Raw genomic sequence first — 25,933 nt, 5'->3', positions numbered from 1 at the left:
AGGAATAGAAGAGATGTCAGCAGATAATCTGTGTATAAATTGGAGTAGCTGGCATCCTACCTTAGGGAACATCTGCTTGCAACTATTAGGCTTCTAAAATAAAGCAATGCTATATGTTACAGATAGGGAATAGCTTTTAGGAGAAAATCATTGGCTGAGGTTAAATATCTGGCCATTAAACAGTTTCAATCACAGTGTCTGTGATAGAAGATGTATTATCTCCCAACTTGGAAAGGGCAGAGGAGCAGTTTGTCATTAAATAAAAAAAGTCGTGTCACTCTGAAGAGCTTCCCAAACCCCTTGTTCTCATCTGATAGACACTTGGAGTAAATGATCCCAAGAGAAGGATCAGAAGAAATGAGCAGGACAGGCAATGAAATGTCACAGAAAAATCTGTGCTTACTATTTGACTGCTTCCTTTACAATTTAAAGCACAGGTGGACTGCTCTGAATATCTGACAATATCAGTTCCATGATTTGCTTTTTGTTTTTAATTAGTGAATATTAGATCTGGATGCTAAAGTAAATATATAAAAGTTTTTGTTTTACAGTTAGTTTACACTAGGGGAGCCTGGGTGGCTCAGTGGGTTGGTCGTCCGTCTTCAGCTCAGGTCATTATCTCACAGTCCGTGAGTTCAAGCCCCACGTCCGGCTCTGTGCTGACAGCTCAGAGCCTGGAGCCCGCTTCGGATTCTGTGTCTCCCTGTCTCTCTGCCCCTCCCCCTCTCACACTGTCTCTCTCACTCTCAAAAATAAATAAACATTAAAAAAAATGTATAGTTAGTTTACACTCATTCTATGTGTTTCAAGACTTGTAGATAAGTATAATCCAATCTTACATAAAATTGTCACAGCTGTCATTCTGTACCTGCCATAATGGAAATGTTATTAATAAATTGAATGAAGTGAAATAGGACTATTCGAAGTAAATTCAGGGCCTTAAACCAGTAGTGCTCGCCACCTCCCCACCCTTATGCACAAAGGGACAATAGCATCTTGGGATTTGACTATGTGGGATATGAATATAGAGTGTTGGGCAATATTATAGGTCAATCCCTTATTAAACATGATATAGTTAAGCTGGCTGAAGGGTGTTCTAGAGTACAATGAGAAGAGCTGATCGTTGGTAATATTAAAAATTTCAAACTTTTTCTCTGATGTCACCTGGCTGCCCCAGCAGTCAAGATTCACATCTGCTTTGCCCATATGCTGACTTTCTTCTGATTTCACTATAGTTTACTACAAGGAATTGGGTTTCCTTAACAGCAGAATTAAACCTTCTACTGGGAAAAGCAAGGTGTTCCTGGGGCATTCCATGGCTGATGGGAAGCGATGATGCTCTAAAAAATTTCTATGTTGAAATGAACAGGACCCAGTTCATAAAAGGGGACTCCCATTCTTATGAGTGGCAAAGTAGAAACACAGTAAGAATAAAGAGCAAAGATTTTATAACCTTAAGACCATAGGGTAAGTCAACATGGCGTATAGCTGACATAATTAGCATGTATAAGTTCTCAATAACTTTTATTATACCACTGTACATTAGTGAAACAAGTGTATGAGAGTCCTGTACTACAAGTTTGGTCAATACACAAAAGGCTAATGCAATTTTTGAGTGCCCTAACAGAGTTCAAACCTAAAATTATTTTTTGAAGCTTTAGAACCTATACAGTATTTGTTCTATACCTTTTTATCTGTATGTTTGTGTAACAAAATCTGTGATAAATAAGAGTAGTATTTAACATGTCTGCATTTTATGGTTAGCCTTATAGTCTATTGATGTCACAAATCACAGAATCTTAACACTATAAATACTGATGAAGGCAAATCCACTTTGCCCTGGGAATAGAAACCCATAAATTGTCCTTCATCATCTGTCCAAAAAGATAATGGGGAAATAAGTCGACATATAATAGCAATCAATGGCACATTAGTCTAAATCATTCTACTTTTGGTCAAATTAACTTCTTGATCAATTGTTTATTTGTATCATAAGCAGAAACAGACTTATTCTGCTGCCTGAATTCTAATTGGTAGCTGATGAAGTAACTATCTCCTTGTTTACTAGTAAGCATATGCATTGTAAATTTGGATTACCGCATAGCTAGTAATCATTTTAAATGACAGTCTTCTACTTTGAGAGAAACTATTAATCTGACCCCAGTAAATAAATTGTTTTGTAATTAGCCCCAAAGTCAATAAATCTGTTATTTATCTGTTTATCAGGCTCTAAACACTTTAACTTTTGGAGCGTCTAGGTGGCTCAGTCCATTAAGCATCTGACTCTTGATTTTGGCTCAGGTCACGATCCCAGGGTTGTGGGATTGGGTTCCCACGTTGGGCTCCTCACGGAGCATGGGGCCTGTTTAAGGTTTCCTCTCTCTGTGTCTCTGGCTCTCTCTTTCTCTCCCCCCTCTGCCCCTTTCCCCCATTCTTGGTCTCTCTCTCTCTCTAAAAAATAAAGATGAAAGAAAGAAAGAAAGAAAGAAAGAAAGAAAGAAAGAAAGAAAGAAAGAAAGAAAGAAAAAGAAAGAAAGGAAAGGGGAAGATAGAAAGAAATGCTTTCTTGGCTACATTCCAAGACTGATTGGGACTAAAATCAACATAGCAAATAACAAAAAGTTACCACAGGTCATTGATCCTGAAGCACCGCAAATTGGTATGTCTTATTCTGAGAAAAATATTTTGATGGTAATTTTTTTTTATTTTGGTCAGTAGTAATAAGTCAGAACTTGTTTAAAAGAAATGTGTTGGTATTGTGTTTATTTTCATCAACCTATAAGAATAAATTCAAAGGTTCAGGGTCTGTAGGGAATGAGGATGAATAAAGGATTTTACCCTATATTTTAGGAGCTAAGCAATGAGGAACGTCTAATTCTATCACGGAATTAAAAAAAAAAAACATATAATGTTATAGTAGCTTCAAGTGTATGATATAGTGATTCAAAGTTCTACACATTACTCAGTGCTCTTCATGATAAATGTACTCTTAATCCTCATCACCTATTTCACCCATCCCCCCACCCACCTCCCCTCTGGTAACCATCAATTTGTTCTCTATAGTTAAGAGTCTGTTTCTTGGTTTCCCTTTCTCTTTTTCTCTCTCACTCTCTTTTCACCTTTGCGCTTTTGTTCTGTTTCTTTTTTTATTTTTTTATTTTTTTAATGTTTATTTATTTTTGAGAGAGAGGGAGACAGAGTGTGAACAGGCGAGGGGCAGAGAGAGAGGGAGACACAGAATCGAAGCGGGCTCCAGGCTCTGAGCTGTCAGCACAGAGTCTGATGCGGAGCTTGAACCCAGGAACTGTGAGATCATGACCTGAGCGGAAGTCGGACACTTAATGACTGAGCCACCCAGGTGCCCCTGTTTTGTTTCTTAAATTCCACATATGAGTGAAATCATATGGTGTTTGTCTTTCTCTGACTTATTTCACTTAGCATTATACTCTCTAGCTCCATATTGTAGTAATTTTTAACTAGATTTAACACTAACATTTAACAAACACCTTTTCCCTTAACATTTTCTTATATGTCAAAAGCAATTAGTAGATATAAATCCTAACTGCCTACTATCTTGTTTGTTTGTTTAAACTATAGTGCCCCTGGGGTGCCTTGGTGGCTTCCTTGGTTAAGTGGCCCACTCTTGATTGTGGCTCAAGTCTTGACCTCATTGTTCCTGAGATCACGCCCTGCATCAGGCTCTGAGCTGACAACGCAGATCCTGCTTAAGATTCTCTCTCTTCCTCTCTCTCTGCCCCTCACTCACTCTTAAGAACACGGGCTCTTTCTCTCTCTCTCTCTCTCAAAATAAATAAACTTAAAAAAAAAAAACAGTGCCACTTACTAAGCAACCTTTAAATAGAGTTTGTGTTTCTTTTTTTTATTAATGTTTATTCATTTTTTGAGAGAGAGAGAGAGAGAGAGAGCAGAGCGCAAGTGGAGGACGGGCAGAGAGAAAGGGAGACACAGAATCCAAAGCAGGCTCTGAGCTGTCAGCACAGAGTCCAACGCAGAGGCTTTAACCCAGGAAATACAGAGATCATGACCTAAACTGAAGTCCAACACTTAACCGAATGAGCCACCCAGGCGCCCCTAGAGTAAGTATATCTAATTACTCAGCTCCTATAACTATAGTTTATGGCATTAATTCCCTAATTCCCATGCCATTCCCATGCCTAATTCTCATGCCAAAGAATCGCAATAAAATTATATATATATATTTACTTTAGCATTGGCACTTCATATAGGTAGAGACTTTGGACTATTATCAATGGTACTTGTGGGCTCATCTTTACATGAAATTGAAAAATTTAGAAAAAAACCCCATTTATTTCTATGACTATACACAAAACATGCTTGCCTTAAGGTTATTTGTATATACTAGTATACAGGCAAACTGGGAAGTGATTGACGATGCTGCCACATTCTCCCTGAGCATACAGGATATAGATGATACCTTTAAAATTGGCAAAAACCTAATTAATCTTGCATGAGATGTAAACCTTTTTGTCCTTAACCTGATAACAGTATGCAGCAGTAGGAAACCCACAATTTTCATGATAAGGGAGCCCAAGCGTGAAGGATGTGTGTAAAAATATTCAAACAATAAAATTACTTTTTTCTCTGCCATAAAAAAGAACAGAAATCATACCCTGTCATTCTCTAAGGTATTTTCAACGTACTACACAGCAGGCTTTTTAAATACCGTAGTTGATCATAAAAATCACAGATCAAGTTAAGAAGCATTGTATGTGTTTGTCTTTTTAAGTTGTTTCCTTTATCAACTTGACACATAAAGCCTATGGTACTTAAATTGATGTTTACTTGAACTGCTGCTGAGCAATCCTTCTTCCATCCTCTAGGGAATCAGCAACATCTTTTAAAGCTTCTTGAAAAACCAATGTGCCTTATTCAGTTTAAATCATGACCCTTAGCTCTAGCCACACTATCAGTAAAGAGAAAAAAAAAATGTAATGGTAAAATCATGACTCTCATACAAATAGGAAATAGACACAGTTAAAGATTTTGTTTAATCAATAATTAATGAGGAAAACATTAAGATGTTACGGTTGATTCCAAGGAGAATTCAAATAACCACACATGTATAAGTAACTCAGTAATGCTGAACTAAATTTATAAATAGAAACAAAACTGGTTAATATCCACAGGGAATAATCGATTACTTTCCACTGGACAGAGTTTATTTTCATACCTACAGACAAAATTGTCTGTAATATTTTATCATTTTTTTTTACAATCTACAGATGTGCAAAATGTCTCAGAGTAAATAAAAGACAAAGATAGCTACCCAGTGATCTTTTTTGCACCCTTTCAAAGTTTTGCCCATTACAAATTTCTCTGACTGTATGAAATTGCAGAAGAAATATTTGAAAAAAAAAAACAACTTGTGGTGTTATGACTAATAAGGTGGATGATTAGGTAAAACTTATGCTTCCAAACGAATGACTTAAATTGTTAAATACATTTCATGGAACAAATATAAGAATTAGAGGGTGAATTTTATTTTTTTTTAATGTTTATTTATTTTTGAGACAGAGAGAGACAGAGCATGAATGGGGAAGGGTCAGAGAGAGGGAGACACAGAATCCGAAACAGGCTCCAGGCTCTGAGCTGTCAGCACAGAGCCCGATGCGGGGCTCGAACTCACGGACCGCGAGATCATGACCTGAGCTGAAGTCGTCTGCTTAACCGACTGAGCCACCCAGGCACCCCTAGAGGGTGAATATTAAAGATTGCTGATATAGTTTGTATTTGCTACAACCTCTGTACATAATTTTGGACAGAGGATATTCCCCAAAACTTGATGTCATTGTTCGAATTTGGCCACAGTTGTTATTGAAAATTTCTCCATTAAATAGTTTATAAATAGTGATTTGACAAAAACATGCTAAAGGGATCAATACACTTGATGTTTTCTGAAAGTATTCAATAACTTCTAAAACAACTAGAGGACCTGGAAGAAATCATGTTAGCAATTTGCATATTTAGGGGAAATAGTTAAATGCCTTGTATATCATTTCCCTTTATAGCTGAAGTGTGCGTACCTGTGCACCTATACAGACACTGGGGTGAACTCCTCAGCCATTCTTGCCTCGTCTTCTTCTTATACACACACGCTCACACACACACACACACACACATTTGCACAAATGTACACTCTGCTAGTTTGATTAAAGGTCACTGATTGGTGTATTCTTATTAATAGCTGGTCAGGTGCCCCAACTTATTTTAAAAAGTCATGCATATTATTCTAGCCATATTCTAGCCATATTTTCTGCCTTTTCATTTCTTCTCCTTGATCCATTTTCACCCTTCTTCACTTTGCTCAATGCCCTAAGATGCTGACCTGGTTTACAACCAAAGACCTACTTTCTGTTCCCAAATGGAATATCACAGTAAGAGATTCAAGGAAGGGAGAAAGTGATGTCAAGGAGTTACTGCTCTGACTCTCCCTGAGAAGTACCTCAGGATTACTGAGTTCCTGGAGCAAAGATTACTGCTTCTCTAAAGGCAATCTTCTCTACAAGTCTCTCTCCTTTGTGTCCTTCCCTTCATTATTTCTAGATCTTGGGTTGGTAACAGTCATCTCCAAAGTTATTGTATTTTCCTTATAGTTTCTTCATATACATCCACACTATTGTAAATAAATGTTTTATTGCTAGAATCTCTTGAAGTAATTTTAAGCGACCCATGTTTTCTGTTGAGATCTTGAGGGCTGTAATGCCTAAATGTACTTTTCTTTTTTTTTTTTAATTGTTTTTAATGTTTATTTATTTTTGAGACAGACAGGCAGAGTGAGAGCGGGGGAGGGACAGAGAGAAAGGGAGACACAGAATCTGAAGCACATTCCAGGTTCTGAGCTGTCAGCACAGAGCTGGACGCAGGGCTTGAACCCACAAACTGCCAGTTCATGACCTAAGCCAAAGTCGGACGCTTAACAGATTGAGCCACCCAGGCACCCCAATGCCTAAATGTACTTTTACTTTCTGAATCACGTGGCTCACCAAAGGGTGGGAATGCCAAGATTTTAATCTAGGTTCAGGAGAAAGCAGAGGCTCTTTTAAACCGTTAGTCTTCACTCGGAGTCAGCAAACATTATTTGTTAAGGACTAGCGAGTAAACATCTTAGGTTTTATGGACCATGCTAATAATCGCCACGTGTTCCAATAAAACTCTATTTATAAGAAAGAGAGAGAGGGGCGCCTGGGTGGCTCAGTCGGTTAAGCGTCCAGCTTAGGCTCAGGTCATGATCTCAGGGTTCATGAGTTTGAGCCCCGCATCGGTCTCTGGGCTGACAGCTCAGACAGAACCTGGAGCCTGCTTGGGACTCTGTGTCTCCTACTCTCTCTGCCCCTCCCCTGCTCACACTCTGTCTCTCTCAAAAGTAAAATAAAAAATTAAAAAAAAAACAAGAGAGAGGGTGATGATTTTGCTCTTGCTTTAATAATTTGCTCTACCACGGGGTTAGACCTTACAGTCCAAGCTAGGTTTACAAACGTTTCACATTTGTGGGTGTCTCTTACGAGTGTCATTAGTAGCAAAGCAATATTTTTAGTTTACGCTTTGTTAGTTTTCTGTTTTTAGACTGTGTTACTGTTTTAGCTTTTGGACTTTGGACACTGAATTTTATATATTAGTCACACACTTCTAATATTTTGTGTATTTTTTTTCATTTGTCCCTCATAATGCAGTTTAAGGCAAAGCCATTGCCGAGAAGACTAACATAAAGAGTCAAATTTGTGAGTGAGCAACTTCAGATTTTGTATTGAGGATTACAATAAATTGGTGCCCCACTAATGTAGCATCCTGTTCTGGAGTATAATATTCACATTCTCAACCGGTTATACAAGAACCCATTATCCTAACAAATAAGTTCACTGCCTACTGAGATTCATTATTTTGCAATTTCTGGAGCATCAATTCTTTTTTTTTTTTTTTTATGTATAATTTCATTTATATGTAATGTCTAAAATAAGAAATTGCAATTCAGATTCTTCCTCTTCTCAATTCTTTTCCCTCAATTTACACAAGCGCCGTTTGCTTCTGTATGCAGTCTGAGTCTGTTTCCCAGGTTACTTGATTATCTCATTAATTTACTTTTTCAAGATAAATATAATCAATATTCATAATTTATACAGTAGGATAGTTCATCATATTTGTCTGTTACTTACTTCTGGAGGAAAGATAATGACATGAACTCCAAGCATTTCATGCTGCATGGTAGTAAGGCTATATTGAGATAACAAATATTGTTAGTGCATTAAAAAAAAAATATGGTAGTAGTGTAGTTTATAGCTTGGGCAAAAATCGGTAAAGTTAGAAAAAAGAAAGGAAGAGAAAAAAGAAAGAAAGAAGTACTTAAGGGAACGGAAAGGAAGATGAAAGAGAGGCTATAAGAGGAAAAAAGGAAAAAAAGGAAGGTAAGAAGGAGGGAAGAAAGGAGCACTTAAAAGAAAGGGAAGGTGGGAAACAAGTTGAGTAAATAAAAAAAATATACAAAGGGTTTGTTTTGTTTAGTGGTTTTGTTTTGTTCTGTTTGGGCTCAGATCAAAATTTTTCTCTATTGCACCAGAAGAAAGACAGTAGATCGTATTTATAGGTGTCTAAATAAGTCATTAAAGAAAAACTGCAAAAGTAAGAATGCCTAGTTACCTAAAAGATTGGTTAATTTTCCACAGAGTAGCAAAACCAGAAGCTACAGGATTGTTATTTCTATAGGCCACATATTATAGCTTATCGTTTTTCAGTATTTTAATTTCTAACTTTATGGGGCTGAAAACATCAAACACATATTTTATCCCTTGAGAGAATTAGATGACTATGAGGTGAGCTTATTTAAAATTGAAATTCACAATATAAAAGAATCTGTTGTTGCATATTTTCATGTTTGGGTAATTATTTCTTTGTAAGTAAGAAAGTGAATGAAAAAAAGGAAAAGAGAAACAAAATAAGACTTACTTACAGTTTGATGCAAAGCTTGTTAGGGGCACATGGGCCTTCTGAACAGGACTTAACACTTTTCAGTGATTTAGTACTCAATGAAGTAAGCCTAAAATGAGTCCTGCCTCTCTCTAAATACTTTTTAGAAGAGAAATTTTGCCTCCTTTTGTCAGAGCCTATTAAAAGACCTTCAGATTTTCTTCTTATGATTTCTTTGATTTCTATGATTGCTTATGATTACTTTGACGTAGACATACAGTAAATGTTTTACATGTATTATAAAGCTGAAGGCCAGGCATAGTTATGGAAGAGGTATTTCTACCCTACTTTATGGATATGAAAACTGAGGCTCTGGGAACTGAAACATGTTTCAGTTCATCTTTTCACTTGTTAGGATAGAGTTGTGACTTCTAAGTTCCTTATATACCAGATGGATACTGGAAGTCTCATTTGTCCTTTTTTCTTATCATTACTGCACTTTCCACATAAATTGCTTAACATTATCAATTTCAAAAAAGAGACAATACTGGAACCAGCAGCCGTATTTTAATGTCTACACACTATCATTAAAAATAATTAGTTTCTCAGATGTTTTTTATGTCGCATGCCTGTTTGTTACATTTCGAGAACTAGCAAAGTTTTGTTAACATTAGGGTTTGGGCATATAACCCTAAAGAAACACTGAATTGTAGAAACCTCAGACCCAAGGACAAACAATACTTCTCACTCAATAATCCCAGTCATTTATAGAGGCTATACTTTCCTCATGTGTTATTGACCTCTGCAAACTCCCTCTGCTCTCCTGGATTTACAGCTACAAGTCTATATTCAATTCTTCTATAATAGCACATATTTCTCAACTAAACATGTTCAGACTTTATATTAGCAGAAACATTTCTTCCTCATGAGCTTTTCTGTCTCCACATATTATACTTAGTTGCACATATTACTATCTGCAATTTGTTTAGGTAGGAAACCACCTTGCAGGCACACCCACATACCCTCATACTTAGATATATATGAGAACGGAAGTGCTATCGCCACAACAAAGCCATTAAGTTCAAAGGAGGATTTAGTCTAATTCATCTGCCAGGAAACCGGATCTCCTACTGAGTTCCTTAACTTAGATAATGGCACCATTATCTTCTCAGTCACCCAGGCTCAAGCACTTTGATTCACACATTCGTTACTTCAAACCGGTAAGGTTGTTTTTGTTTTGCTTTTTGTTTCTGTTTTTTTTAAGTGTACAATGTGTCAGATTCTGGAAATAGGCAGATGAACTGATTGAAATTACAACTTCTCATTAAGCTTATAGTCTATTGGAGAAAGCAGAGACTTGATTAATATTAAGTGATAAGTGCTACTTTTTGAGGTCTTTAAGGAGCAGCAGTACCAGGGAACACTGAGGAACAGTTTTCTTCTGCAGGTGGTGATGAGGAGGAGTTATAGCTACCCAGGTGAAAGGGAAGGCTATTGTCAGAAAAAGAAAAGCATGGCCTGTTTGGAAGTGAATGCAGCTCCTGGTAGTTGGAACAGAATGTGTAAAAGCAGGAGTGAACAAGTAGGAGAGTCCAGATGACAAATGATCATGTAAACAGAGAACTTTTCCTAAATGAAATGGAAACTGTTGAAAAATTTTTAGTAAAATAATACGGTAAGACTTGCAGTTTGGAATGGTTATTCTGATTAGAGAATTGAGAATAGACTGGAAGTGTAAAAATATTAGAAGTAAAGTACATCCATGAAAAATTTTCAGTTACCAGTCAAAAAGACAATTAACAATGAACAGTACTTAAACTAGGTCAATGGCACTGGCGATGAAGAGAACATAACTTCTGGAGGATTGTGGGACTTAGTCTCAAACTCGGTTCCTGGCTTGATCATGGTCAACTTAATGAATGATGTTGGTGTTCTCTATTTTCTTTGGGAACACAAGAAGAGCAGATGAGATGTCCAGTTCTGGACAAGTTGGAACAAACACATTCCATCCTGTTTTCCCACTAATCACAACTAGAAACTCCAGACTATATACACAAATATTATCTAAGAAGTCTCTGAAAAGGGAAGAAAAAGACCTGGAAAAAGAAGAGCAGCCCTACATGACAGATCTTTTTGACTCTATCTGGTTCGTTCTAGAATAACATTATGCAAAAAGCCATGTCCCTCTGTTTCCCCACTGAGTGCTCTAACCATGGAGACTATAAGTAGAAGCTTGACACCTACTTCCATTCAACATTAATGAGTCGGTTTCCCTTCTCATCCCTATCAGTCACTGGAGAGACCTTGGGACGGAGCCTTATTGACTTTCTTAAATGAAAAACAACAAAGATCTACCTCCTCACTGCTCCCAGCTAGAGAAATAAGGGAGGAATACAGATAGGGAGGAGCTAGAAAAATCTAGAAAGGAGCTAGAAAAAAGGATTCTTTAACTTTGTGTATGAAGTCCTGGTGGAATTTGTGTGGCTCATGTGTGAAACTATTCAGGCATAACAGAGCAAATGTTTACAAAATGAGCCACTTTATGAAATAACACCCAGATTTCTGATTGGCCTGTAGGTAGCACACCACTAGGGCATAGTAGCATAGCATGCAAAGATTTTGAAAACTAAACTGACATTTAAACCATAGCCAACACAAGTGAGTCAAGATGTACATCCTGACTCTAACAGGTTAACTGCCTACTAAAGTACAGAATTTAAATAGGAACCAGAATCTCATAACATAACAGCCCAAATGTTCAGGATATAATCCAAAGTACTTACCTGAACATGAACAAGGAGAATCTCAAATTGAATGGGAAAAGAATATCAGTAAATAAAACCAGTGAGATGACACAATGTTGGAACTATCTGACAAGTATGTTAAAGCAGCTATTATAAAAATGCTTCAGCAATTTTGAACACTCTTAAAACAGATGTAAAGTCCAAGCAAAGAAAAGGAAAAAATAATAAAGAACCAAATAAAATTTTTAGAAGTCAAACAATAACTGAATAGAAAAAATAACGGGATGAGCTCATTATTGTAATAAATAGGACAGAGAAAAATAACAGTGAACTTGAATATAGAGCAACAGAAATTATTCAATCTTAACAAAAAATAATTGACTGAACAATGTGAACTGAGATCAGACACCAGTGGGATAAGTATGACTTGTTGTATAACTTGTTGTATAACTTGTTGTATAAGCTCTTTATATATTTTGGATACTAATCCTTTATTGGATATGTCATTTGCAAATATCTTTTCTCATTCAGTAGATTATCTTTTAGTTTTGTTGATTATTTCCTTCACTGTGCAGCTTTTTACTTTGATGAACTCCTAGTAGCTTATTTTTGCTTTTATTTCCCTGCTTCAGGAGACATATCTAGAAAAATGTTGCTACCATCAAATGCAGATAAATTATAGTGTGTGCACGCATTTAGGATTTTTTTTTTAATTACAGGTCTCACAATTAGGGCTTTAATTCATTTTGAGTTTATTTTTGTGTATGGTATAAGAAAGTGCCCAGTTTCATTCTTTTGCATGTAGCTCTCCAGTTATCCCAACACCATTTGTTGAAGAGACTGTCGTTTTCCACTTGTGAAGTCTGGCCTCCTTTGTTGAAGGTTGATTGACCATATAATTATGGGTTTATTTCTGGGTTCCTTAATCTGTTTCATCAATCTATTTGTCTATTTTTGTGCCATTACCATACTGTCTTGATTGCTACAGCTTTGTAGTATATCTTGAAATCTGGGGTTGTGATTTCTCCAGTTTTTTTCTTCTTTTTCAAGATTGCTTTGGCAATCTTTGGTGTTTGTGGCTCCATACAAATTTTAGGATTGTTTGTTCTAGTTCTGTGAAAAATACTGTTGGTATTTTGATAAGGATTGCATTAAATATGCATATTGCTTTGGATAGTATAGACATTTTAACCATATTTGTTCTTCCAGTCCATGAGCATGGAATATTTTTCCATTTGTGTCATCTTCCATTTCTTTCCTCATTTCTAGTTTTCAGAGTACAGGTCTTTCACTTCTTTGGTTAAGTTTATTCCTAAGTATTTTATTATTTTTGGTGCAGTTGTAAAAGGAATTGTTTTCTTAATTTATTTCTGCTGCTTCCTTATTAGTATATAGAAATGCAACTGATTTCTTCACATTGATTTTATATCCTACAACCTCACTGAATCTAGTATTTTTTTGGTGGTCTTTAGGTGTTCTATATATGGCATCATGTCATCTGAAAATAGTGGAAGTTTTACTTCTTCGTTACCAATATGAATGTCTCTTATTTCTTTTTCTCATCTGATTGCTGTGGCTGGGACTTCCAAAACTGTGTTGAATAAAAGTGGTGAGAGTGGAATTCTTGTCTTGTCCCTGATTCTGTGGGAAAAACTCTCAGTTTTTCATCACTGAATATGATGTTAGTTGTGTTTTTTTTTTCATATATGGCCTTTCTAATCAACATCTTCTCTTGAGTAATTTGTGGAACAGGCAGAAGATAAAATGAATATAGAAGGGCTGGCCAAACACCATCAATCAATGTGATCTAATTTACATTTGAAGAACACTTTACCCAACAAGAAAAGAATGCATCTTCTTTTCAAGAGTATATGAGAGTTGGAGAGGAAGTGATTAGTATAGTGATGAGTAGATAATTAGTTCTTTTTGGGACACAGGAACTAGAAGTGCTAGTAAAATATCCAAATTATCCAGGAGACAGTTAGATACACATAAAGCTTATTTAAATGGTTGGGGGAGACGGGATGGATAGATGATAGATAGATAGATAATAGGTAGGTAGAAGGACAGACAGATATAGAGATAGAAATTTGAGCATCGCTTACTGAGAGTCATCATTGATTCTTCAATAGTAGTCCACCCTTATCTGTGGAGGCTATGTTCCAAGAACTTCTGAAACCACGGATAGTACCAAACCCTATATACACTATGTTTTCTCTTATGCACACCTACACCTGATAAGTTTTAATTTATAAACTAGGCACAGTAAGAGATTAACAACACTAACTAATAATAAAAACGATGATAGTAACAATCCACTTCAATGTAAGTTGTATGACTGTGGTTTCTCTCTCCCTTCTTTTTGTGATGATATGAAATGATAAATGTCTACATGATAAGATGAAGTGAAATGAATGACATGGACATTGTGACATGACATTAGGCTCCTAATGACCAGCCCATGAAATGTCAGGACGATCATCTGCTTCAGAACCGTAATTGGCCACTGGTAACTGAAACCACAGAAAATGAAACCACAGATAAAGGGGGACTACTATACTTCATTTCTTGCATCCAGTCCCCATTTTGTGGACATTTTATCTCCATAATTTCCCCCACTCCAGCACCCAGGGTGTTTTTTTTTTAATCTTTATTTTTTGAGAGAGAGACAGAGTGTGAGCAGGGGAGGAGCAGAGAGAAAGGGAGACACAGAATCCAAAGCAGGCCCCAGGCTCTGAGCTGTCAGCACAGAGCCAGATGCGGGACTTGAACTCACAAACCGCGAGATCATGACCTGAGCCGAAGTCAGACACTCAACTGACTGAGCCACCCAGGCACCCCCTCCCCCTTTTTTTTTATCCTTAATATCACTATTTCACTAATAAACCATCATTATTTTTAGTTGGCACTATATATTATAATTGTCTACTGTAATAATCACCTAAAATGCATCTCAGTCGCTTCTGGTTTCTCACTTATTCCATCCCATTTATTACAGTGCAGCCAGAGTTATCTTTTTCCTATTCAGGGTTACTCTCTAATTCAAAAACCACTGTTTGCAGAAAATTTAAGACTTACCAAATTATTAAAGTACTCCACGTTTTGTACCAAGTGTTCATTCTACATCTTCTCATGCACACCTCATTTATACCTCCCTTATAAAATCTTTGCCAGAGTACATTATATTTTTTGTTTGAGGATATTAAGAATATTGTATAATAGTAATATACCTTGCCCCTTTTTCAGTTAATAGCTAAGTTATTTTTATCACAAATGTAACTTGTTACAAATAATATAATTTGCAGTATGTTTTAGATATCAACATGTTAAACTCAAGTTCTCATATAAAACCTTTTTTTTTAAATATGGTTTGGCATTTTATCTGTTTTTCTATTGAAGTATAGTCTATACACAATGTTACATTAGTTTCAAGTGCACAGCATAGAAGGTCAACAACTCTGGGCCCAGATCCCGGTCATATGTGTGTCATTAAGCCCTCCACTGACCTAGAATCCTGTAGGCTACCTCAGAAAGCCTTTAAGGCTTTGCATTCTCCTGGGTGAAGACCCTGGTTTTCTTGATACCTTGAGCTACTTGATTTTTCCTGAACATGTTGTCTATTTGTATGCTTTTATGCTTTGTTTAGCAAATTCCTCAATTTCAAATATAATTTCATAGGTAGAACATTTTATATTTATTTACAAATAACTACAATTTATTTATATACATATATATTTTTAATACTTACAGGCATTACCTGTGCATGTTGTTGTGTTTTGTTTTTGTTTTTTTTGTTTTTTTGTTTTGCTAAGATCAGACACAGTACTATGCCCAATATATGCTTAGAGAATGAACAAATTTAGAAAGAGGAAGGTAGTAACCTGACAAAAATATATTTTTGACTCAGCAGGTATATTTATGTGGGAGAGAGTGAATGCTAAGAGCGAAGTATTTGGAGACATACCTACATGAATTTGATCTTCAATTTCATATACTAAGTATGCTACACATTCTTACTTAAGACTCAGTGTCCAGGTAAAATTGGATAATGCCAACTATACACAAGATTATAACAAGAATAAATAAAGTCATGCAAAGCTCATTAAATCTGGAGCTCATGAAGTCTTTAAAAAATATCAGTTTTTTTATTGCCACCATTGTCATTATTAAAATTTGTGTTCTGTGACATACTCTATGTAACTCTTAGAATTTGTACACTTATATTCTAGATACATGAAATGTTATTTTTAAATGTTTATTTATTTTTTAGAGAGAGAGAGAGGGAATGAGAACCTGTGTGAGCGGGGGAGGGGCAGAGACAGGGAGACAGAGGATCTGAAGCAGGCTTTGTGCTGATAGCAGAAAGCCTGATACGGGGCTCAAAGTCATAAACCATGAGATCATGACCTGAACGGAAATCAAGAGTCAGATGCTTGACCAGTTGAGCCACGCATGCGCCCTGATACATGAAATATTCTAATGTTTTATTGAAGTTTCTCTAACAATGAGATCATTTGTGAATAAAGAGGAATTAATTAATGTGGCACTAATAAGCTACTTCATTATGTTGAAAGAGAAAAGAAATAACAAAGATAGAGAAGATGAAGAGGATTGGGGGAAAGTTTAAGTAAAAACCAAATAAGTAAGAGAATAGAACGTACAAGTAGTAGAGACAACTAATAAAATAATGACATTCATATTTTTAGACCTTTTGCAACTTTTAAAATATTTTCTCATCCGTTGTGCCAGTGATTTTCTAACCAATTCCATGAATAGAAAACCAAATGAAGTTAAGTGACTTGTTCATAAAAGTAGAGCTAAGGTTTGAAGGTAGGTATTTTCACTTTTTAAAATGACAATTAGATATCAAGAAAAGAATATTTGTCTATTTTCTCCCTTGAAGAGAGATAAATCCTAGACAATTTCAGAGCTGTCCCAAAGCAAATAGTTGTTGAGCCAACCTAGCCAACTCTTATCCTCTTATTCTCGATATGCAATCATGTGTTGGTATATGTATCTTCAATCCTCTTTCTGCCTCATCCCCTCCCTTACTATGTGCTTATTATTTCTAACTGGAATACTGCAAACATTTCCTAACTGGCTTTTGTGCTCTGTTCTTTCCACCGACAGCATACCTTCCTCATTCCCATTATTATTATTAACATTTATTTATTTTTGAGAGACAGAGACAAAGCACAAGTGGGGGGAGGGGCAGAGAGCGAATGAGACACAGAATCCAAAGCAGGCTCCAGACTTTGAGCTGTCAGCGCAGAGCCCGATGTGGGGCTCAAGCTCAAAAACCATGAGATCATGATCTGAGCCGAAGTCGGACGCTTAACCGACTGAGCCACCCAGGTGCCCCTCCTCATTCCCATTAGATTGATCTTTCTAAATGGCAATCTAACGAACTATTTCTTTAGTCAATTCTTCTCACACCTAGTATGAAATGCAAACTACTTAGCATGACTTATAAGACTGTTTTTCATCACAAACCATTTTTTTTTCATAGATCTCCCTTGCTTGAGTAGCAGAGAATGAATGAAAAGCCTTGGGATGATGTTCTCTCAACCATACGTCTTCATAAAAATTGTTCTCCCTCTTACAAATGCTTTCCCTCACTTCTCTGAGTTTCTCTTCCAAGTGCCTAAAAATTCAACTTTGCCAGCATCTCCTCTGGGAGCCTTCTTTAAAGAACTCTCCTGCATTACTTCCCTGGCCGAAAGTGTGTCCCACTTCCTTTACCCCACATTGTGATTGCTGATTTTGTTGGCTTTATTTGTTTGTTTATTCCTGAGACAAATAATTATTGAAAGCATCTTTGCCTCTTCTGAGGCAAAGATACAACAATAAAAAAAAAACATACAAAATGTTTGCTTCTGAAACTTACAATAAGAGAGGGAGGAGGTTAGGAATAACTAAACAATATCAATGCAATATGATACTCATGTGAAAGGAAAGTACAGGGAATATCTGATTTTTCTTTAATACCTTATATTTATCTAGCAAAGTTCCTACTGTAATTAATTTGTAAGCAGAAACTATGCCTCTATCACTATATTTTCAATGCCAATGTTACTATATTCATATTGGAGAAACCTGATATATGTTTGGGGAATGAATAAATGAATGAATATTTTTTAAAAATATGATCTCCTGAAAAGATGATACAACTGTTGTTAGTAATCTCTTCTTGTGATTAATAATATTTGTTACTGAAATATTATTTTGATGTTATGTTTAAATGTTAGATTTTAATTTGAAAGCATGTTCTCTTATGTGTTTAGAGAAAAATGCCAAATCACTCTATTTGAAGGCTGTTGTAGGATTCTGAAGTTGTTACTGACCTGAATTTAGTATTTTGATCCACTAGGATCTGAACTATCCCATCACCACCGCTTTGTTCTTTTCTGTTTTGTTTCTGCCACATTAGTCTGATTTTCACCTCAAGCCTCTGGCATTTGCTGATGCAGCAAGAGGAGAATATTTTCTCTAGATAGTAAAATGGACTAGGTCTCCCCACTTCTTAGTAAGACTTCCTTAAAAATAGTGCCCTAATGCCTTCACCACTCTCTCTTTAGTCCTATAACTTGCCACATTTTTTCCATAGCACTTATCCAAAGTTGACATTATAAATTTACTTGTTCATTTTTTTCTTAACTCTGCCACTTGAATGTAAGCCGCATGAGTGCAGGCACCTTTCCTTCTTCAATATTGCATTGCCATTGACCAGAAAGTATGGATACTTAATTAGCATTTGCTAAATGTATGAAACCATGACTAGTCCATAAGGAAAACTAAAGAGGGATTTGGCAGATATTACGGGACAGAAGAGCTAAGGGAAAAAAAATCAAGAAAGGTAGAAAGGAGTGTGTTCTGTTCCTTAGACAAAAAGAAGGCATCCAGGATCATTGATGTCTAATGGACTTTGATGCATATAGCATCCTCCATAAATGTTTAGAGATGATTTAGTGTGGGGGATAAGCTTCAGAATCCCCAGGGCTTACACCAGTGGGTTAGCAAGGCATAAAGAATTACAAAGTCATAAAATGCTCACACCCGAGTTTGGGTAAACCAGATTGAGTAAACCAAGAATAGTAAGTGCAAAGCCACTCCGAGAATAGGGACGAGCAAAGAAGCCAGGAATAGGAAGGTGCAAAAAGGGGGTGCAGAGCCCCCAAAATAGGGAGAGGCAAAGGCCTGATTTAGAAATGGTGCAATGGTGCCCAATACATAGGAATATGAAATAAACAAGATTAGATGTTCAGGGTGAATGCACTCCCAATTTACTACTGTAGCAGAAAAGTTGCTTTCACAGGAGGATAGGGCCAGGGTTGGTAAATTGGTGAATTGGACTATGGACCGCTGCTGGCAAAGCAGCCCGGAGTGGAGATGGTTAACAAAGAAGAGGTGCTTTGTCAACACTGAGGTTATTTCTGCTATCTGTCTCATCCACTAGGCTAGCTGAGATAAAGAGATGCCACCTCATGTTTGCTGTAAACAACCCTCTTCCTGACTGCTCAGCACCCGGATTTTGTTTTGTATTAACCCAAACCCCTAACCACGAATATCCTCAAGATCCCCTTTCCCTCAGGTCCACAAGTTAATGTTCACAGATTCATTGTCCCTTTGTGCACGTCCATCGCCATGTTTGCAAGCCTTCTGATCCTAATAATAACGTGGCAAGGACCCTTATTTGGGGCTCTTGTCTTTTCCTGGGCATTAGCCATTTCTCACTTTAATCCTGCATCCGCTCTTCAGACTTAGAGTCTGCGACAATTTAGCACGTGATCCTACATGAAGAGGCTACCTTCACTCTTCTTACTGTCTTTTAGGTTTGTGGCATCTGACCCACAGAAGTTGGCTAAATTCAGGTACATAAATTTGGGCTTCTCTGAACTAAATTATCTCCATTCCATCATCTTTCATTATTACTTATATTTTCAATTGTTTTCAAATTCTAATTATTCTGTTAAGAGAATTCAAATTTTCCATAGTGATTTTAAGGCATTGACTATAGGATCTTTCGCAATTCTTTATTCAGGATTTGACAAAAAAAAAAATTACACAATGTGAATGAGTAATATCATGTATATCATGTATAAATGATTCCAGAACTTTCCACAACCTTGGATTTTTAGCCTACGAAATTAGGACTTGTAGGTGATGCTGTGTTCTTTATGTTGCTAGGTCCAGTGAATCACACTCAATCATTAAACATAATGTTTTAAATATAGTAAAACAACAATAACAAAATTATGTAATCTATTTTTTCTGTTAACCTTGAATTTTTTCATTATGTGAGAAGCCATTTAGTGGCATGCTTGCAATATTTAATATGTTTGTATTTTTAAAAAATTAACCTACTTCTAGGGATGAAAGTCTTGTAATAAGTTAAACTATAGCAGAGTTGCTAGATTAATAAATAATATTTTAATTTTCACAAGTCTGAGAACATGAAAAGGAATATTTGAATTCAGCAAACTCAAAAGGATTTTCCACCTTTACTTCTGTTTATAAAGAGTAGTTTCAATTTTCTACAGTCTGATAGATTTGATTGTGCAGCTCACTCGTCACGTTGCCTGTGTGTTTATCAGTTTACTAAAACCAACATAGAAAATGTTATCCCTCTTCTTATCTTCCTGACAACTATCCATGAAGAGCATCAGTCAAATAATTCCTGTATGAAGGATTTATCACTGCTGCAGTCACTTGTAACTGAACGCATGTGGTTTCTGTGAATTCATATATTTTAAGTCATACTTGCTTAAATGTTCAGAATGGGATGTGAGCATATGAGACAATTTGCCTCATAATCTAATTAATCGTTATCCAGATGAAGTGTTTGACACTAAGAAAGGGATTTTCTTGCATCCTCCATTCCTTTGGAAAAATAAAAACATAACTTTCTCATTCAGACAGGGCCAATTCTTTGTCTTCCGTAAGCTTCGCAAATAAGAGTTAGGTAGGTAAAAACAGCAGTTATAGATTCTGGTGAGATCTAGACATATTAAAGGGTAGAGTTGGCATCTAATAATCAAAAGAAAGGCTAAATATTATTAGGAATCATCAAATTCTATGTTTCAGAATCTTCACTTTAAGATGAGATGAAAGTAAAGGAAGAAATAAGTATCGCATAAAACACTGTTTGCTCTGATCATGGATATATCATAACAGATTTATGAATTTAAAGGTTTTTGCAGTAGAACGATATGAGTTCTTTAGCATGATCCTCTTCATGATATTCTGGATGAGTTAGCCCATTTTTATTTCTTATCCCCCCTCCAATAGCCCTCTATTATTTTCCATTGCTGATGTGAGAGAGTGTAATGGGTGAGAATGTAATGGATTCCTTACTCAATTCTTTAAGTACAAGGTATTTTCTGTCGCTTAAATCAAACTCTGTGGATAGTTTGTACTCTGTAGATATGGGCAGATTCAATATCTAGTTTCTCCTTGTTTCTTTTACCTATCTATCATCTAACAAATCTATCTATCTATCTTGATTTTACAAGTACCAGGAAGCCTCCGAGATAAAGAGTTCTCCCTCCTGAAATAAATTCAGTTAACAATAACTAATATAGCATCTTAGACATTTCTGCATTCCACAGAGTTTTCAACTTTAAGGAAAGTTAGATTGTTATATTCATGCTGGAGCTTTACTAGGTACTTGCTTTTTAGCTGCATTGGCAATGCCTGAGTTTCATGAAGTCTTGTATTAAGGAAGAAAACTTTTATGTGAAAAACCTCAAAGCATTTCCTAGTCTATCAAAGTTAATTGAATGTGGTCAATGAATACCAATACATTAGAGCCATTGTACATGTTCCAGTGTATAAAGAAAATATTTTTGACACTTCAATATCACTTGACATGTAATCTGTATAAATGAAAACATAGCAAATACAGAATGATGGAAGAAATATGTTGTTTTTCTTGATTAAGAACACCCACAGTCTTTCATAGAATACCCACAGGAAGCCCAGAAACATAATGGGAAAAGTGCAAAATCTATCAAGTGCTTTACTGGCTCAGTTATTCTCTGAATGGCAGTAGATATAAATACTGTGCTTGGCCTTAAGGCTGCCTTCAAAAATGCTTGTCCATACGAACTTAGATTGCAAGAAAAGTGTCAGTGACTGTGTTAAGCTACTGTAGGCCGAGACAGAAAGAGAGTGCAATAATATTCTAAGAAGTTGACCAAGATCAGAGTTGTTAAGAGAGAGTGACAGGTGGTATAAGCATCCGTGGGCCCTGACTCACTAGATTCTAAATGGCACTTTCTCTACCTAGGCTAATAATCACAGCAGTCATGTTGTGCCAAACCCTTCTTGCATTTCTGGTCTATAGTTTCTGTTAAGAATCAATCACTTTAAGAACCTTATAAAGGAATAAAAATGATAAATGTGCACTTTGTCATGGATTATAAATGCCATGTTAAAATGTAAAGCTACTGAATTAAGCTCGTTCCCCCCACCCCATATAGTTGAGCTTACAAACATTAAGATCTTAGCACTCAGTGGTGTAATTCTGTGTGTGTCTCTGTTTGTGTCTGTGACTTTAGTAAACTTTCATGTGTTTGAGAGCCGGAGGGCATATATTTCTATCTCTATATTCTTAGTACCTAGCACATGATAAATATAGTATTTGATAAGCGAGTAAGAATGAATGGATAGGTGAATAATGTTAATGATGAAAATAAACATCTTTTCTGAAATTTCAGGGGACGGATATCCTATAGCCATGCCCTTGCCAAAGGATATTTCAGAACTCAGTGAGGTTTCAAATTTAATTTTTGAAGACATGACCCTGTTTTGACATGCCCACCAAGCCATAAGCTGCTGGGACTGCAGTTTTCAAGTGGAAAAAATGAGGGAAGTTGACAGTAAGTCAGCTGAGGATGGGGATGAACGTAATCTAGTAGAAAATAGATGCAGAAGATTTCTTTTAATTGTTTTAAGATCTAGAAAATACTTCTTTTTTTTAAATATAAAATTTATTTTCAAATTGGTTTCCATACGACACCCAGTGCTCATCCCAACAGGTGCCGTCCTCAATACCCATTAACCACCCTCCCCTCCCTCCCACCCACCATCAACCCTCAGTTTATTCTCAGTTTTTAAGATCTCTTATGGTTTGGCTCTCCCCCTCTGTAACTTTTTTTTTCCTTCCCCTTCCCCATGGTCTTCTGTTAAGTTTCTCAGGATCCACATAAGAGTGAAAACATATGGTATCTGTGTTTTTCTGTATGACTTATTTCACTTAGTATAACACTCTCCAGTTCCATCCACGTTGCTACAAAAGGCCATATTTCATTCTTTCTCATTGCCATGTAGTATTCCATTGTGTATATAAACCACAATTTCTTTATCCATTCATCAGTTGATGGACATTTAGGCTCTTTCTATAATTTGGCTATTGATGAAGTGCTGCTATAAACATTGGGGTACAAGTGCCCCTATGCATCAGCACTCCTGTATCCCTTGGGTCAATTCCTAGCAGTGCTATTGCTGGGTCATAGGGTAGATCTCTTCAAAAAAGATCTAGAAAATACTTCTGGGGATTTAAGAGAGAAACATGGAGATTTAATCTGGAGATTTATAGCAGAACTAATCAGTTATAGGAAATGGGTTTAACAGAGACTGTGCAGGCTTGTATTATCACTCCAAATTCCAATGAATCAAACTACAATTTGCACAGGAAGATGATACCCCTCTTCAGGAAAACAATGCCAGGTTTTTTTTACAAGTCTATGAAAACGTACTCAACAGGTTCTTCACTTTCTCCAACCATTCAATGAATGAGATTCATTCCACAGTGTTGTTGTGATTCCCAAATTAAACATGTCAGTGCTAAGACTGAGGGGGCAGGAAGAGCTTTTAATCCTGTTCTTTCTGCTCTACTTCATCCACCACACACTCTCTCTCTCGACAGAAAGTATTTTATGTTTATGCAGCTGAGTTGCTTTCTTGTTATTGCTAGTATTCACCGTAGGTTATGTAATTGGTTAGATAAATAGCCAATATTTTTCTGAGACATTTTCATCAACAACTCTGCCCTTCAAATGGTTTTCTTACTTTTTAGTTGGCTGGCTTTTTTTCTACCCTCAAACAGATAATACTGAATTTCACCTGAGCCCTGTGTTCCTGGAGAACGGTGACAATTTAGAATGTGTCCTTCCTCTCCTCACCTCCTTAAACACATAACCCTTTTGAGTTCATGGAAACAGCTTAACTGTAAAACACCACCTTTCCCCATAGATAGGACTTAAATAAGACTGGAAGATGTCCCGATTTTTACCTACTACAAAAACAGACACAGGCTCTCCAAAATCTTATTTGTTGCCTCATAAATGATTAGCTGCTCTCTTTGTACCCATTAATCAACCAACCAAGCCACCTGCTCATCATCTCACTACCCCATGTCTAGCTCTCTCTAACCTTGTTTCCTTCTCCCTCTAAAAGAGAATGTCTTTCTGATCCCTGAGGATGCCTATAGATCTCATGTGGGAGCATTCTTACTGTTGCAATAATCTTCCTCCCCCGATTGCAACAGTCACTTTATCCCTATTGCAATCATTCCTCAGAATAAAATCTCTCCTTCCTATGCCCAAATTTGTTATTTACACAGAAATATTGTATGTAGAAAATGAACTATAAGAAGAAGGTACATGCACTAAGTGCGAGAACTATACAGAACTATACACACCAGTGCCTAGAATAAATATGAGTAAGATATTTGAGGGTCAGCTTTATGAAAAACAGGAAAAGATTAGCTGGCCTAGTATAGCATTACTGGAACAGTCTTGCTTCATGAATACTGTGGTTGATGTGTGATCAGAAAAGGTGAGAAAGCACTTGAGCATCAAACTTATCTGGAGAAATTTTTCTGACTGTATACTTTTGTTTAATTTCCACTCCTCCCCTTCCACCATTCCATCCTTTCATGTGCTCCATCAAGGCCGGAGAATTTGTTTGTATCACTTTAAATCCCCTCTGAAGATCCTAATATGCCTGTCCCCTCTACAGCCACTGCCTCTGGTTGGGGGCTGGCAGAGGATACAAGGAACAGGACTCAGCTCAAGGTGGTTGAGCCTGATCTGCTAGTTCTGTCCTTGATAAAAAGTTTGACCAGAAAATGAACTAGTTCAAAGAGGAAAGTGAAACAGTGGCTAAAGGAAATACCATCTCTAGGTTTTATTTATGATCATTAGCATATCTGGTAAAATTGTAATAAAACTATTGTCAAACATCATTTGTGAACAACAGACCTATAAATCTCTTTGAAAGCCTCTAAAGTATATTCTTTAAGACTAAGCAATCATTCACATTTTTAAATTCACATTTAATTCACATTAAAACACCCCAAAACTCAGCAGCTATTAAAAATTTTTTCAAAATAATATTTTCCAAATCAATCAATCAATCAATCAATCAATAAAGATTGCCATTAAAGCACTTCTAATTCTATTCTTTAAGTAATGTTAGCATCACCTTTTCACTGAAAATGTAACTAATTCCTGACTATGATGTATTGTGCCAGCATCACCTTTTAATGTGAAAGTTTAATTCCAAAAGTAGAAGGTGGTCTATGGAGGACAAGGTCTCACATGTTGCAATTTTTTTCATTCAAATGTGAAATTACTTTTAATCTTTTTGGTAAAATACTCATTTTCATGCTTTCTAATACATTTGAAGGATTTGTGAATAGTTTACAATGAAACACTCAATGGATTATTCTATTGGCCACACATACTGAACAAAGCATACCATTAATTGCAGGCAGGGGAAGTAACAACAGATAAGAAATGTTTTGAATTGGAATGTTAGTCTTAAAGGAATACTTTGCAACAAAGACAATTTTACAATAATACATGGGAATAATTGTAGAGATGCCCACAAAATTGCAGAATGGTTAAGGTCACGTGCTAATATTTTCTCTGATAGGCATATCACTGTAACTATTCTGGGATTTATTCATAATGTCCAAACATGATTTTTTTTTCCTTGTTTGTACTCATTTCTACTTTTCATGTTGCAACACTATGCTCCATGTTGTTTATGAAAGAAAGAAAAATCCATTCATAAGGTAACAATTATAGTAGCAGATTCTGCTGTTCAAACGTCCGATTAACTGATTGGACAAATGGGGAGAAAATATTAATTTATTCAATACGCCAGCATAGGGAAGGAAATTTTCCTTGACCATTTTAGTGTCCTTAGCTGGGTCTGAAAATTAAACTGGCATAGACATA

The sequence above is a fragment of the Panthera leo genome, chromosome B1 (assembly GCF_018350215.1).
Source record: "Panthera leo isolate Ple1 chromosome B1, P.leo_Ple1_pat1.1, whole genome shotgun sequence".
NCBI lineage: Eukaryota > Metazoa > Chordata > Mammalia > Carnivora > Felidae > Panthera > Panthera leo.
This window is presented reverse-complemented; position numbering follows the sequence as displayed.